Source organism: Haliotis cracherodii, unplaced genomic scaffold (genome assembly GCF_022045235.1).
Source record: "Haliotis cracherodii isolate W230 unplaced genomic scaffold, xgHalCrac1.p SCAF_7, whole genome shotgun sequence".
In the NCBI taxonomy this organism is placed as follows: Eukaryota; Metazoa; Mollusca; class Gastropoda; order Lepetellida; family Haliotidae; genus Haliotis; species Haliotis cracherodii.
Window position 1 is genome coordinate 55,424,392 of NW_027266330.1, and position 5,858 is coordinate 55,430,249.

The 5,858-nt window shown below is 38.9% G+C and overlaps 1 long non-coding RNA gene across 1 annotated transcript; it reads left to right on the top strand.

The window, feature by feature from the left end:
• Positions 1-431: 431 nt before the first annotated feature.
• LOC139447779 (uncharacterized) lies at positions 432-3,733 on the top strand. The gene is made up of 3 exons (XR_011652046.1): positions 432-820; positions 1,952-2,030; positions 2,778-3,733. It is a non-coding gene; the product is annotated as an uncharacterized lncRNA (long non-coding RNA).
• Positions 3,734-5,858: the final 2,125 nt, after the last annotated feature.

Below are 5,858 nucleotides of genomic sequence, written 5' to 3' on the forward strand. Positions count from 1 at the left end.
AACTCGTGTTATTCCGGGACAAGCAAGTCTACCCATAATTCCCTGTATGGCCGAGGGCGCCATTTTGGAACACAAATGTAAACAAACACTCAAACCTCGTGTAATCGATGTACACCGTGATGCTTGATTGCGATATGCTTACCTCGTGTATCGATACATTGTTCTCAATCACCTCTAACTCGGAAATCCCCGTCGAAATCCACCTGAGCCATCCACAACGAGGACGTCAAGTATTTCGAAAACTCGATTGACAGCCGAAGGAAGGAAGAGCAGCTTGCAGATGCCAGGTACGTAGCAGGGCTTCGAGACATAATGTTCCATGATTTCTATACAGAGATCTTATGGAATGGATTGATTTAGATATTTTCCTGATCTCAATGTTACTACTGTAAACGTCAAGGGCCCTTTTAGTTTTGTTGTTTTCGGAAATCCTTTGTTATTAATATGATCAAGTGTTTGTTGTGACATGATATTTCTATTTGGGATTGCATAAGAGCTACAGGTGCAGGACTTTTAAGGGTCGTGTCCTTATTCTCAACATAACGCTGGGATTTGATGATGAGGGTTAGTTACCAAGGGTATAAATCTGGCAAAGTGCATGTCAAACAAAACGTGGCATTCAATTCCAATCATGTGTTGCCACCTGAACCACCTGAAAGTGAGATATGGATTACAATGAATAATGACAGCTTATCAATCTTTAACAAATTCACACTGAAACATTGAAAGGATAAAGACAAGTTAGTTGTTTTCTGTTTCAGCATGTTCAGGGTTTGTGGGGAGGTTCACAGACATCCTCAGGGAGGATACCAAGTATTGAGTGAGTATTTTTGTTTGTGATAAATACAAACTACATGTATTCATCATGGTATATTTCAATGTAATGTGAAACATCACACTCACAATAGTCCAGCTCTGTGATGGCAGCCTGTAAATAATTGAACATGGACCAGGCAATCTAGTGATTGTTATTTTCAGCAAAGATCCATGCCCTCAGAGTATGATGACAACCTAGTCTGACCACTCAATTCATTAGTTGATTAGTGTTTGCACTTTCAGTCCACTAGTCCTAAAATGATAGCATATAGCAAGACCTTTAAAATGTCAAAATGACTAGTGCCAATTTCTAACCCTGGTGTTTGGATGTTGTGTTTGTGTGTGTATGTATGTGTGTATTTAGGTTGGTTTGTTGTTTAACGCCGCACTCAGCTATATGACGGCGGTCTGTAAATAATCGAGTCTGGACCAGACAACCCAGTGATTCATATCATGGGCATCGAGCCACGGAATTTAGATCAATGACATGCATCAACCAAGTCAGAGAGTCTGATCACCCGATCCCGTTAGTCGCCTTTTACGACAAGCATAATGGCCTTTTACGGCAAGCATGGGTTGCTGAAGACCTAGTCTACCCCGGAATCTTCACGGGTCGAGTGTATTTAACTTAAATCATGAATCTTATACTTGTTTCTCTGTGCTTTTACTATGTAACCCAAATTTTCTCTGGAATAATAAAGTATTCTCTTATTTATATCATTTCTGAACAAAGTGTCATATCAAGGTTAGATCTCTGTCAAAACAGTGCCATGGAAAAGCCAAACAAATAGCCGAGAAATAAAAGTAAATACTGCATTGCATTAATCTGCATTTCAAGAAAATGTGGCAATAATTCATGGAATGATATTCACCTCGGTGAGGATCTCTCTGCATTGTCGAACAAGTTATTTCCTATGTAATGTATGTGTTGAATGACCCTGACTTTGTTGTCAAAATATTGTTTTAACATTTGTTAAATATGGGGATAAATGTCATCTCTGAATGTTTGACATGAATTATTATGATTAGGGTAGTTCTAAGTCGGAATCACAACCGGGGTTTTTTCATTTGAATCAAATGTACAACATGTACAGTTTGGACATTTCTGTGATGTGAATGCTACTTATGTTTGTAGAATGTCCGGATGAATAAAAGAGACAGTCATCCGTGCAGCATCAATGCAAAGAAAGACCATAGAAGAGCAACAGTGAGTGGTAAATATTTGAAATTATTCTGTTTGGTTCATATGGTTATTTTGCAAATATGTCTTCAGTTTGTTCCTTATCGCTGTAGGCACGGATGTCCTATTATCTAAGGCACTACAATTTTCTGTGCAGAGTTGCATCTCTTGGGCTTATCAGAAACCTATAGTCATGGGTTCAAATCCTGGTTCTCCCCGATTATGTTGCTAGGTTTGTCAGCATTATACACATACTCGTGGGATTCATCAAAGACCTGCATCACTTAGGACTTTCTTCCCACATCAAACTCACATGCGGTGATATATCTGGAATACTGTTCAAAGCAGTGTTAAAGCCAAATCATTTATTTAACACTGCATCCAGCAATAGTTTGGCTATATGACAAGGATTGTGAATATATATTTTTCCATGTTGATGAGTTGAAACAATCACTAAATGACATCTCTTTAAAAGATTCCAAGCATTCCAAGCCTCATTAATAGATAAGGTTGTGATTGAGTAGGCTCATTGATCACATGTAATCATACCACAGTGATGTAGGATATTGTCCATAATAGTTATCATCGGTTTGTCTGGACCGAGTTCATAACATTAGTCACTGGTTTGTCTGGTTGAGATTTGAGATGTGATTATCTTAAATGTTTAGCATATAACAAGACTCACATATGACAACTTAAGTGATTTTGCTGCCTTCTATCTGTAAGTACATGTGGCAACAATTCTTTTTGATTGCTAAAATCTTTTTACATAATGCTGCAGAAACTGAAGTCCTGCTTGAGATCCCTGGATGAGTACTCCAGGTTGACAGTCTGGAAGGACCAGGCAAGGGAGTCCTAAACAGAGGCTGCACCCCTTCAGATATCAGAGGTGATTTGCAGACAGCGATGATGAGGGTCCTGTTATTTCAATGGAGGCCGACCGAGAAATTGTATGCCAAATGGTACTGGGACACACAAAGGCTGGTCTGGCTAATGTGAGAAGACCAACCAATGCCAAGCTGGAGTGTAATTCTTCCAGGACATTCAGGAAATTCTTGTAAACACTTGAAAGGAATGATAAATGGGACTTATTGTCTTTAAATGTGGACCCAAACACCAAATGGAAAGTTCACAATTCTACTAACACAATGCAGCAGAGATAGAGTCTAACTGTTATCCCCTCATCCTGGTTCCTGTTCATCCATGGCAATATAGAAAGAAAAGGAGGATTGAGGGAAAGTAAGTTATCTGAACTGGTGAACATAATCCGTAGGTACTGTCAAGCGAACAGTTATCACACTCTGTTATGAGTATTGAAGAATAGGATGAAATTGCATACTGCATCAGGAACCATCATGTGAACACTGTTCAATGTGCGATATACTATAGGCATATGAATAAAAGAAATTGATAATTTGATTGTTGCTTATGTTTCATTTACCAGCTGTGTAATTGGGGATGTTTCATGATTTTGCCTCAGTTTAATAGCCACACTTATCTTATGAAACCATGCATTGCTTGGGCATCTCAAGATAAATAACACATGTTTCCTTTGCTCTGAAAACGTCTGATGACATATTGATCTGTTATGTCAAAGGTTAAAGTCACAACCAGACAAAAAGTTTGTTTGTGGTCTAACTCTTCCTTTGGGCAGGGGTCGAAGTTGGAAAAAGGTCGTGTGTGATCTATATATACTACATTTTCCCTTAAATTGCCTTTTCTACAGAAGTCTTAGTAACTCTTATACATATACTGGTTACATTACTTCCATATTTTGGTCAATGATATGTTGAATTCTACCAAAGGACTGCATATTTGGTTTATGTGCCGGATAGCTCTTTGAAATGTTTTTGAAATATTTATCACTGATATTGAAGGTCAAATTCACACTCAAAAGTGATAACTCAGTTGAAGTGTAAGATCAAGGCAACAGTGAAGGGGTCATTCATAAAGTATTTCTGCAATTATAACTAAAATGCCTATTTCTGGAGATATTTGTGAAGTATTAAGCACATCGTTGTTATATTATTTGAATACACATATATGTGCAGTGGTTACAACTCCAGTGTCAAATTAACTGTCAATCCCTTTTAATAAAATAATTCACAGTAACTGAGGAAGAGCTTACTGTAGTACCATAAAACTAGGGTGAGGCAGATGTCAATGAAGTTAGTATTTTGGATATAACAAGTACATGTACCGTTACAAATAGTCTTATTATCATCTCACTAGGACCAAAGGCCCAAGTGAGCACATTGTCAATGACTTTTTCTTTTTCTCAGTACAAACTGGAAGTCTGGACATGAAATTTAAGGATATCATTATACAAGAACTGATGTTTGTTCATTAAATACCATTAACATCCAAAAAGGACAAAATATGAAATTGAACAATTTTCTTCTCCAAAAATGTTTTAGGAGGATATTTACCATTAAAATAACACAGAATATTACAACAGGTATCTGTAATGCACAGGCTAACATTATTTACCAGAAGCAAGTCATGAAGAAAATTTGCATCCGGATACCTTCCGGAAACCTTCCGGAAACCTTCCGGAAACCTTCCAGATGCCTTCAACAACCTTCAAATTGCTTGGTATTTTCAAGTTAATTTTTTTATGTGTTTCACACTTAAGTGAACAAAATGCACCCCCCAAATTTTGACATTTTTTTTGGAAGGTTTCCGGAAGGTTTCCGGAAGGTATCCGGGCCGGATCCAAAATGGGAAGGTATCCGGAAGGTTTCCGGAAGGTTTCCGGCAGACGGAAACCTACACTTTTTTTGCTGTGATGAGGATCGATCCACGCAGTTGGGATACGACGACATACATCAACCAATTCAGCGAACCTGACAGACGATCCCGTTAGTCGCCTCTTACGACCACTATAGTTGCCATTTATAGCAAGCATTGGTTCCTGAATACCTATTCTGCCCCGGATCTGCAAAGGTAGTGTGCTTAGTGAAGTGAGTTAGTCGTCATTTGCAACCCGTGAAAATCCGGGGTAGAATAGGTCTTCAACAACCCATGCTTGACGTCACAGGCGACTATGCTCGTAGTAAGAGGCGACTAACAGGATCGGGTGGTCAGGCTTGCTGACTTGGTTGATGCATGTCATCATATCCCAATTGTGTGGATTGAGGCTCATGATGTCAATCACTGGACTGTCTGGTCCAGTCTCGATTATTTACAGCCCGCCGTCATATAGCTGAGTGCGGCGTTAAACAACAAACAAACAAACAAACGTGGAAGCTTTATGGGAGGAATGCCAAAAGCAATGACATTCTCCATTTTTGTAAACTGTTTGCAACGAAGTTATGGGCGAGTGATAGAATGATGTTAAAGGTTGCAGTAAGCTTTGTTTTTGTTTAACGCCGCACTCTGTGTGTTGTTTTACGCCGCACTCAGCAATATTCCAGCTATATGACGTCGTTTTGTAAATAACCTGGACCAGACAATGCACTGATTGACATCATGAGCATCCATCTACGTAAATGGGATACGATGACATCAACCAAGTCAGCGAGCCGAGCCCCCGATCCCATTAGTCGCCTCTTACGAGCAATAATCATAAAGATCATTGTAAAAAAAGGCTGGTGAGTGAGTGAGTTAATATTTAACGTCGCATCGGCCATATCGATGACACAGCGACCGGTGCAAATTAATTTTCATCAAATAAAGGCATTAAGATCAAAACAGTGAAAACAAACAATACGTTTTAAAGTAAAACATAAAAAGCACCATGAACTACATTAAAGGCATGTTATTTTAACACTTATTCAGACTTGCGATTGCCAATTTCAGGCAAAACATGTTTGACAGTTAACTTTTCATCAGCGGGGGTAGATTACGGATGCGAATCCTC